General features: G+C 35.7%; 1 protein-coding gene across 2 annotated transcripts in view; it reads right to left on the reverse strand.

Annotated features, from left to right (window-relative positions):
- LOC123541134 (toll-like receptor 1) overlaps nucleotides 1-4,680 on the reverse strand; it is a 161,492-nt gene extending 156,812 nt beyond the window's left edge. Inside the window, exon 1 of one of the 2 annotated variants that reach the window (XR_008371214.1) lies at nucleotides 4,544-4,680. The gene's annotated coding sequence lies outside the window, so the exon portion shown is untranslated. The remainder of the gene's footprint in view (nucleotides 1-4,543) is intronic. The other variant, XM_053544918.1, reaches the window with a different exon arrangement.
- Between the last annotated feature and the right edge of the window lie 6,387 nt (nucleotides 4,681-11,067).

An 11,067-nucleotide genomic window follows, 5' to 3' on the forward strand; every position in this document is an offset into this window, starting at 1 on the left:
TTACCAATATATGTTACCAATACCAAATAGCTGTGTCTCCCTGTATCGATTTTCTGGCATTATCGGTCATGAGGTCATTTCATCCTCATGGTCTGAGATCTAAAACATTTCTACTTTCCTCTCTTTTGTATACAATGATAAAATCCCAATACCCGAGAAAGAATATTTTGACTATCAAAAAACATTTTCATACCTTTTTGACAGTGACAAGCGAAAGTGACTGTCAGGTCATGGTGACGCGCTGATATTAACCCGAGGGCGAATGTATCGAGGCGAAATTATAATATTTCAATTGAAGTGCTGTAACAATCTGGGGGTTTGATGGATCTTGGTCAATACTTTGAAGATATGCCGACCTAATTCGGACTGACGGGACAGACGGACGGGTGGGATAGGGCAACCATAAATTGCCCCACCCAAACACAACATGGATGGAGGAAAGGCGGTGTGGGGGGGGGCACATAAAAGAGAATCATTTCATATTTTGTAACATTCTCTATGCAAAGAAATCAGTTACCGCAGTTGCACCTTAAAATTATACACTTAATAACACTATCATCTTAATATATGTCCTAACATTTCATGCGAGAGAATAAATTACGGCTTTTCTATTTACCGCGGAATAGACTAAATCTTCTAAGTAAGTAACTTGAAATTTCCACATATTTTCACGTGATTAAGACTACTTTGAATGTAATGATTTGTAAATACAAGAATGACAGATATGTTTCAGAAAGTATTAGATTTTTAAGCGGTATCGCTAAATATCTATTTGCAAACAGATTCGCCATTATAGTAAAAAGAGTTTGCTGTAACGTCAGAAAAAAAACGGGGGGAAAATGCCGCAACGCCCAACGCGTCCATATCGCCATTGAGACTTTATCATTTTTTGGAGACTTCGTAGCTCGCAAATAAAGTCGGTAGTCAAGGACTTTATTCGTTATTTTGCTGAAAAATTCCTTTTAGGTACTTGTTTATGTTTTTATTTATGACAATACTGCAAAAACGAAGTCGGTGACTACTATTTTTGTTTGCCATTTTTACAGTAAAATAAATGTGTAGATATTATTAGTTTCGACGTCATTTGCGTAAATAAGGGCTGCATTTGACCTTTTAATAATAATTGTACATGGGTTGAAGACTCAACTGTGTGTTATTTACGTATGTTATCAAACGATTCAATTGTTTTGAAACTCCGCATTACACTTCTCATTCTTAATGGAGTCTTTTTGGCAGTATCCAGATTTGATTTTCAAAATTTGTACATGCTTTAAGTATCCATATTTTATTTCTTTTATATGTCGAGCAAAAACTATATTATCTCCGCTTTTAAATGCAGGTATCTGTTTCTGGACTGCTTCAGTTTTGTGCGTGTACCAGGGATATTCTTGATGGCATTTTACGTCGTTCATGTTGTTTTGCTGCGACGTCTTTTTACGACATTTCCGGTATTTTGTGTTTTGACGTGACTCATTGTATTATTTAAGAAATGAAATGATTTTTTTTTTTTCGTGTTCATGCGAAATGAACGACAGAATAGGATCGGCAAATCATGTTTTAATTGCGATCTTATTCTGTCGTTCATTTCGTATGACACCGAAAAAAATTAGTTTACTTTCTTATATTTACATCTATACTTCATTTCCATTTGTAGACAGATAATATTATAATTGATCATATATAGTGGCATTTATCATTAAAATCAGCTTCCGGCCATTTCTGTTCACCAGACGGAAACAACCGCGGCGTATGTAAGGAACGTTTCCCTGGACTATACGCGGACTTACGTAACGAAAACGCGACAACCGAATGTGATAACGCGATACTACGCTAACGGAAATGGTGAAAAAGCGCTGTACGATGGTGAAAACGCGATAATCACCATCGTAGTATCGTATTATCGGCGTTAATCATCATCGTGTTGTGCGTTTTTCGTTTATAGTAGTGTGGTGATTTCGCTTTTTAATCGTACTACCAAGTATCGCATTTTCAGTCAACACAATCAAAGGCGTGGCCTAATGGAATTCCAATTTTTTAAGTATGCGATTCTGGCGTGGTGGCTTATGTATGATTTACTAAGGTCTGAATTCAAATTGCTGTGAGCGCGGCTTTAAAAGTTTTATCATTTATACCGATTTGAACGTTAATACTGCATTAACATCGGAATATGGCGATTTATTCGATGACAGGTGAGCAACGCTGTGCGGTAAACAGCGTGTCAGTCTGATTTAGGGTCTATGTTGCTTCTATATCTCTGAGTGCCAATGACTTCAATAAGTGTACAAAATAAATGTATAGGGCTAGCCGCTAATCTGCTAGGCTGTAACTTTACGCTACTAGACCGCTAGGGCTGCTATGCTGCTACTTATATATGTGACCTCCATTTCGTTGTTATGTTCTTATTTTGTAGTACGACTTTTTAACTACATTATATTGTATTTATAATGAGATGTCTGCAGCACTGGACTTGGAAAAATAAAACACGTGACCAGCATTGATTTTTCCAATCGATTTTTGTATATATTTCATCAGGTCAAGGTACGTCGTTGAGGGTCCAAATTTATTCATCACTCATTTTGATAGTTTTAAAGTTTGTGCCTAGCATCATAATATATTTTTTTTATTACACCATAAACTGTATTTTTTCGCATTTTTTCAAAGGTTTTTTTTAATGCCCACACAAAAAACATTACCAATCCCCCACTCCCCAGAATATTAGTTTAGGGTAAGATATTTTATTTTTGAAGGTGGAGTCCGTGATTGAAATAGATTAACTCGTTTTCTTGTAAGAAAAAAGAACAACAACAAAAGTCGGAGACAAAAAATATTTTTTTCGAAAATATTCAACAAGGTACACTTTAATATAACAAAATTGTCCCGATTTTTTTCCTGGTAATCAAGTTCTAATTCCATGATTGAGACCCATGTTAAAAGTACTAGGGTGAGCCATATGTGTCAGGGGAGTAGGACTTGGAGGGACGGATTGTTATTATGTCTTTAGGTTGATTTTGTCCGCTGTTCGAGACTCTCAATATCCCGGGTAGTCTACCAATACCTTATATGAAATATGTTGAGTAGGTATCTAAGCTTTACTATTTAAGCTACTTACAAGTCCTATAATGCCATCCAGAGCTCAGGACAGGTATCAGTAATGACCAAATTGTTATATGCGGTAGGGTGCTGGGCAAAGACTAAGCGGTCCACCGGGGGAGCGTTGAGAATTGCTCCAATGGTGTCGTTGGAACTCAGTGATGGATCGTGCCTGCCTTGACTGCTCTAAAATGTTCATTATTGGAGAATATTACGATACTTTAACATATGACCTTGACCCTAGTCGACCGGATTGTCCAAAACTAGGCCTGTTTTTCTAGGTACTGGCTTGCCCTTTGCATTTTGATATCATTTATTTATTAAAATAGGACATCAGGTTATGAAGATATGACTCTCTGACAATGCCAACCCCTATATTTATTTTATGAAGAAGTATGCGTATTTTACGAAAATGAGTACATGTTTAGACCGTCACGGACCGAAAACCGTAGTTTGTCAAAATTATTCAAAATCACATGTCTGTGTAGACAATATTTACATTAAATTTATAGAAGTTTTTTCATAAATATATATGTGTTTGGACATTTTCGAATTATTTGAAGTTAAAACACTTCCCCCTGCTAATTTCTATAATGAATTGTCCATCATTCAATTTGGACAGATCAAATACCATTAACTGTTAAAATGGGTGCTACAACAAAGATTCTTACTGAATGGCGAACAGTGGCAGATACATGATCAACTGCTCGGATTGCAGGCTAATCATGATCTAACATGATCGTAAAGGCAGAATCAATCTTGTCCAGCAGGTTAAAGGTTATTTAAAAACACGGACTTTTTCCGTACGGAAAAGTACGGCAATACAGCTGATATCCTAAATTACGTACAGACGAAGGAACAAATAAATTTCTTTTTTACACAGACTTTCGGATAGTGTCATTTTCTATATAAAAAAAGTTTTATTTGCAGTTATTTACCCCAGATAAATATTTCATAAGCACTTTTTCCTTATTGTACGGCTAATATTTTAAGCAAAAATTGCAAAGTTTAGCAATTTTTTCCGATGGCGTGTCGAAAATTGTTTTCATACTCGTTTTTAGTCAATATTTCGTCGGCATTCAATGGGGCACTAACCGGATTCCGTAGTTTCCCTTTGTCAACGGTGCAGCAGAACATTTCACCAACGGTGCTGTAGTAAGAAATAATCCCTATCACCGGGCGACAAAGCGACAATGCGACAATGCGAGATTTTACTAATTCTCGCAACTATGTATATTGGATTTCAATTTCACGATGCGAGAATTAAGAAAGACAAGCGACATTTAAGAGATAATTGTCGCCCTCTTAACCTCGCGAGGATTGTTAAATCTCGCATGTAAGTATGTTTTCGGACAAGGCGACAACGCGATAATTATCGCGTTGTCGCGTGTTGGCGAGGCGACAATTTAAGTGGCACGAACAGGATTCCGTAAAAAATAGAAATCTTACCTACCGAAGATAAAATCTAAATGCCTGGCTATATTATCATTTATACGTTAAACCAGAAAAATATGTAAAATTTCTGCATAATGCAGTCATTAACTTTACGAGTAAATACCACGCAATATACTAAACAAGACTATTATTGATCGCGATCATATTGAATAGGTAAAGTATATGCGCTGGGGAAAATATTTCATGATGGACCTGTGAATTCTTTACTTATGGGTGAAACAGGTCTCATAAGCGTAAATACGACTAGCTTCTACTGGTTATAAAACATACCGTACGATTTGTTGTGAATTAACTGTTGTTGTACTTTTAGTAGTTCAACCGCCACCCTTGTTTAAGAGCAACATTTAAAAAAAACACGTTCGGAACATTTTCACGCGTTTCGGGCTTTATCGTATGTTTAACATGGGATTTTTGAACCGTCCAAAGATGTTGGAAATGTTTGTCTCATTGTTTATTTTTTTAATAAAAATGTTACTGCTTTCATTGTCTTCCACTTTTTTTCCACCTTTGCCTGAAAAAACAGTAATGAGTTTGTACACTGTTTAGACAATTGTGCTCTGTTGAAATTTAACCAAACACAAGTTTACTTGCATAAACAGAAAGCATGATATGTCACCATGCGCGGATCCAGAGGGTTGGTGGGTGGGGGACCGGGGGTCCGGACCCCCTCTGGAAAATCTTTAAAAAAGGAAAGAAGACAAGAAGGAAAGAAAATGTTTTTCGAAAAAGGCAACATTAGGACTGCATGTAAAGTATATGCGGCTGCTGCTACATACGACCCCGACATAATTCATATTATTTATCTAAAAGAAACTAAGAATTTTACCTTCAAGAAAGCTTGATTTTATCATTTTCCCAAATTTAACAGGTTAGTCCATAAAACTGTCCCAGAATGCAAAAATTGAAGTGCTAAATTTCAAAATTTCCAGGGGGTGAGGGGGGGGGGGGGGGGGCAGGGGATCGGACCCCCTCTGAGAAAATTGGCTGTGTCCGTGCATGGTCACTATACCTGTCCAGTACTGGACATTATGGTAAACGCTTCTTTCCTGCACAAATGACAATTTCGCAACTTCTGTCCGGTTTGTACAAATTTCTGGCCGCGATAAACCATTTGACTTGTTATAAAATGATTTCACACACTTGAATTCGATTGCAGTAGTTTCCGTTCGCATCGAGAGAACTGATGAATAATAAATTATTATAGAATATTTACATCTCAAATACAAATTTAAAACTTTAAGTGGAATTATGCGCATTATTTTCAAGTAAAAAATCTAGTTGAAATAGATGTGTCTGTAAAAAAGGGTGGAAGAAATTATAGCTTTTAAAGTATTTGTACCCTAATAGTAATGTTTAAAGAACAATATTTGCTAGTGCTAGGTATATTCTAAAAGTTGATTGTGTTTTGCATTGTGTTGCAAATTTTAAACAACTTTTATCGTGCCCTTTTTAGCTCATAAAGGTGAGCTTCTGTGATCGCCCTGTGTCCGTCGTCCGTCGGCACCCGTCGTCGTTCGTCGTCAACATTTGACTGTTAACGATCTAGAGTTCACAATCTTGGCTTAATATGAATGAAACTTAGTCAGAATGTTACCCTCAATAAAATCTTCTGAGACGAGTTCAATTATTGGGTCATCAGGGTCAAAAACTAGATCACCAGGTCAAATCAAAGGGAAAGCTTGTTAACACTCTAGATTTCACAATTTTAGCCCAATCTTAATGAAACTTGATCAGAAAAAAAAAATCTTGGACGAGTTCACTAGATCAAATCAAAGGAAAAGCTTGTTAACTCTCTAGAGGCCAAGTCTTTATCTTTATGAAACTTAGTCAGAATTTGATATTGGGTCATCTTGGGTCAAAAACTAGGTCACCAGGTCAAATCAAAAGAAAAGCTTGTTAAACCACTTCAGAGGTCTCAATTTTTATGAAACTTAGTCAGAATGTTACCCTCAATAAAATCATAGAAGAGTTCGATATTGGGTCATCAGGGTAAAAAAGTAGGTCACCAGGTCAAATCAAAGGAAAAGCTTGTTAACTCTCTAGAGGTCACAAATTTGGCCAAATCTTAATGAAACTTGGTCAGAATGTTACCCTTAATAAAATCTTAGACGAGCTCGATATTGGGTCATCTGGGGTCAAAAACTAGATCACCAGGTCAAATCAAAGGAAAACCTTGTTAACATTCTAGAGGTCACAATTTTAGACAAATCTTTATGAAACTTAGTCAGAATGTTACCCCCAATAAAATCTTGGATGAGATTAATATTGGATTATCTGGGGTCAAAAACTAGGTCACCAGGTCAACTAAAAGGAAAAGCTTGTTAAAACTCTAGAGGCCACATTTATGACTGTATCTTTATGAAACTCAATCAGAATAATAATCTTAATGATCTCAAGAGCCATTTTAGGTCATGTAGGATAAAAAAACTAGGTCACCGGGTCAAATCAAAGGAAAAGCTAGTTAACATTGTAGAGGCCACATTTATGACCATATCTTAATGAAACTTTATCAGAATGTTCATCTTGAAGATCTTTAGGTAACGTTTAAATCTAGGTCAGGTGGGGTCAAAAACTAGGTCACTAGGTCAAATCGAAGGAACACTCTAGAGACCACATTTATGACTGTATCTTCATGAAACTTAGTCAGAATGTTAATCTTGATGATCTCTAGGTAAAGTTTGAATCTGGGTTATGTGGAATCAAAAACCAGGTCACCGGGTCAGATCAAAGGAAAAGCTAGTTAACACTTTAGAGGCCACATTTATGACCATATCTTAATGAAACTTAGTCAGAATGTTACTCTTAATAAAATATTGGACGAGTTTGATATTGGGTCACCTGGAGTCAAATCAAAGGAAACGTTTGTTAACACTCTAGAGGGCACAATTTTCGCTCAGTTTATGAAACTTAGTGAGAATGTTGCCCTAAATAAAATCTTGGACGAGTTTTATACTGGGTCATCTGGGGTCAAAAACTAGGTCACCAGGTCAAAGCAAAGGAAAAGTTTGTTAACACTCTAGAGGTCACAATTTTGGTTCAATCTTATTGAAACTTGGTCAGAATGTTAATCTTGAACATCTCAAGATTCAGATTGAATCTGGGTTATGTAGAATTGAAAAATTAGGTAACCAGGTCAAATCAAAGGAAAAGCTAGTTTACACTGTAGAGGCCACATTTATGACCATAAACTTAATAAAACTTGATCAGAATGTTAATCTTGATGATTTATAGGTGACGTGCAAATCTTGGTCAGGTTGGTTTAAAAATTAGGTCACTAGGTCAAATCGAAGGAAAAGCTATTAAACACTCTAGAGGCCACATTTATGATTGTATCTTTATGAAACTTAGTCAGCATGTTAATCTTGATGATTTTAGGTCAAGATTGAATCTGGGTCATGTGGGTTCAAAAACTAGGCCATTCATTCATTGGAAAAGCTAGTTAACATTTTAGAGGCCACATTTATGCCCATATCTTAATGAAACTTGGTCAGAATCTTAATCTTAATTATCTTAAGGTCAATAGCTCATGTGAGCGATACAAGGCCTTCATGGCCCTCTTGTTTATAAATTTTGTTTAATTTATGGCATTTCCTCAAGCTCAGGTAGAGGCAAATTGCAAAGTGATGACCACTGTCCAAAATGTTTGCAGAGAATTCATTATACTATCAATTTTAATAGAAGAAACACTAATCTATTCGTAAACAATAATAAAACACAAAATAAAACTGTCAATATCATTTTTCCAGGGTGCCTCAAGTAAACGGATTTCATGAGACAGAATTCTAACTCAGAAATTGAAAAATATAGTCGAGTTCTGTGGGACTGTTTTAAATTTGGCTAACTTCATACAAAAATAATCTTGGGACAGAAGTAAAACCTACCTACAGTTCTTCCACAATATGTACTCTAAAGAGTAAAGGCAAAGTAGAGGCCTTTTATCGCATGTAACTCAATATTTTTAAAGATGTCTTACTCTGCCCTCTTCTGTTTTAGAGGTAAATTTACTTTGAACAGCAAGAAATTGCTTATCAAATGAAGAATTTCCACTTTTGTACAATGAATCAATAATAAAACTTGAAAAAAAAATATACTAGAGACAAGAGGGACATGATGGCCCTATATATCGCTCACCAGAGTTGATCTGGCCTACTGACCTAGTTTTTGACCCCACATGACCCAGATCGGACTTGACCTATAGATTATCAAAACAAACATTCTGACTAATTCTCTCATGAGTTTCAAACTTAAATTGTGGTCTCTAGTGTGTTGAAAAGGTTTTCCTTTGATCTGGCCTAGTGACCTAGTTTTTAACCCCACATAATCCAGATTCAAACTTGACCTAGAAATGATAAAGAAAAACATTCTGACCCAGTTTCATAAAGATTGAGTCACAAATGTGGCCTCTAAAGTGTTCACAAGCTTTTCATTTGATTTGACCAGGTGACCTAGTTTTTGACTCCACATGAGCCAATTTCAGACTTGACCTAGAAATGATTAGGACAGACATTCTGACTTAGTTTCATAAATATTGGGTCACAACTGTGGCCTCTAGAGTGTTCAAAAAAATTTCCTTTGATTTGACCAGGTGACCTAGTTTTTAATCCAACATGACCCAGTTTCGAACTTGACCTAGAAGTCATCAAGACTAACATTCTGGTCAAGTTTCATAAAGATTGGATCACAAATGTGATCTCTAGAGAGTTCAAAAGCTTTTCCATTGATCTGACCTACTGACCTAGTTTTGGAACAAACATGACCCAGATTCAAAGTTGACATAGAGATCATTAATACTGACATTTTGATCAAGTTTCATAAAGATTGGGTCTCAAATGTGGTCTCTAGAGTGTTCACAAACTATTCATTTGATCTGATTTACTGACCTAGTTGTAGACCCCACATGACCCAGTTTCGAATTTGACCTAAAAATCATCAAGACTAACATTTTGACCAAGTTTCATAAAGATTGGATCACAAATGTGGTGTCTAGAGTGTTCACAAGCTTTTCCATTGATCTGACCTACTGACCTATTTTTAACAAACATGATCCAGATTCAAACATGACCTAGAGATCATCAATACTAACATTCTGATCAAGTTTCATAATGATTGGGTCTCAAATGTGGTCTCTAGAGTGTTCACAAGCTATTCCTTTGATCTAATTTACTGACCTAGTTTTCACTTCACATAACCCAGTTTCGAACTTGACCTAGAAATCATCAAGGCAAATGTTCTGACCAAGTTTCATAAAGATTAGATAACAAATGTATTCTTTAGCGTATTCACAAGCTTTTACTTTGATCTGATCTACTGACCTAGTTTTTGACCCCACATGATCCAGTTTTGAACTTGACCTAGAGAACATCAAGACTAACATTCTGACTATGTTACAAAAAGATTGGGTAAAAAATGTCGACAGACGACGCACGACGGAAGACGGACGAGTTCTGGTGAGCTAAAAAAAAAAAGAAATAAGGGAAAACAATTGGTCCTAGTGGTGCTTATAAAGAATTTCATATTATGAAAAAGTGCATTTTATTGCTATCATTTTAAAAATTTTAATACAATATTAAAATGCATAATTATTTAGGATATGTGATAAGGCTTTTTGCTCTACCAGCAGATGTTTGTTAAGTACCTATTGATATAAATAAAAGCGTCAGTGTACTTTTTAATACAAGAAAAATTAGTTACAACTACATTCTTACACATCTAAGTTGAGAATCCACAGTATATACAACAAGGAAGCTTTTGCAAGTGTACATGTAATGTATGATTGTTAAAGAAAAACCGGTCAAAGTAATTCAGTTCTAATTGCCAATAAGTGCTTCTGAGAAACATCCCGGAATAAGTGAGTTAAGTTGTGTTTTATTGGTGGAGAGTGTACCTACGTCACAGAGGGAAAGTGAGGATTAAGTGTATCTACTTTAATGATATATCCACAAAGTGACACTGGTACTTACTATTATTTTTATTTACCATATTTTATAGCGCTCTTTTCATCTATAAAATAAACGTTCAAAAGCGAGGTACAAACTACATATCACAGCATGATATGGACACACGGTACAACACAAAAATATATTTAAAAATAGTTCAACATTAAACCTACATATTAATTATACTAATAACTTCTTTTGCATAGCCATAAAATAGCTTGTTTTCCAGTGTAAAGTTAGTTTCAACAAATCTTGAAGAAAAAGGGTAATTTTTATGATCTTTTGAAAACATCCAAACTTTTAGCGTCTCTAATGATAGCCGGAAGAGTATTCCATAACTTTAGTGCAGCTAATGAAAAACTACGATTACCGTACCTTACAGTTTTGCTTTTTGGTGCAACTAGTTGTATTGAGTTGTTCTTTGATCTCAAATTTCTTGCTGGATGATAGAGTTTTGGCAAGTCTTTAACTTAGACCTGTGATTGGTCATGCAATGCTTTGTATGTGTGAACTCGAATCTTAAAGTCCACTCTGTGAGTAACTGGTATCCAATGCAGCTCTTTTAAGCATAACGCGATATTCTCGT

Source organism: Mercenaria mercenaria, chromosome 1 (genome assembly GCF_021730395.1).
Source record: "Mercenaria mercenaria strain notata chromosome 1, MADL_Memer_1, whole genome shotgun sequence".
Lineage (NCBI taxonomy): Eukaryota > Metazoa > Mollusca > Bivalvia > Venerida > Veneridae > Mercenaria > Mercenaria mercenaria.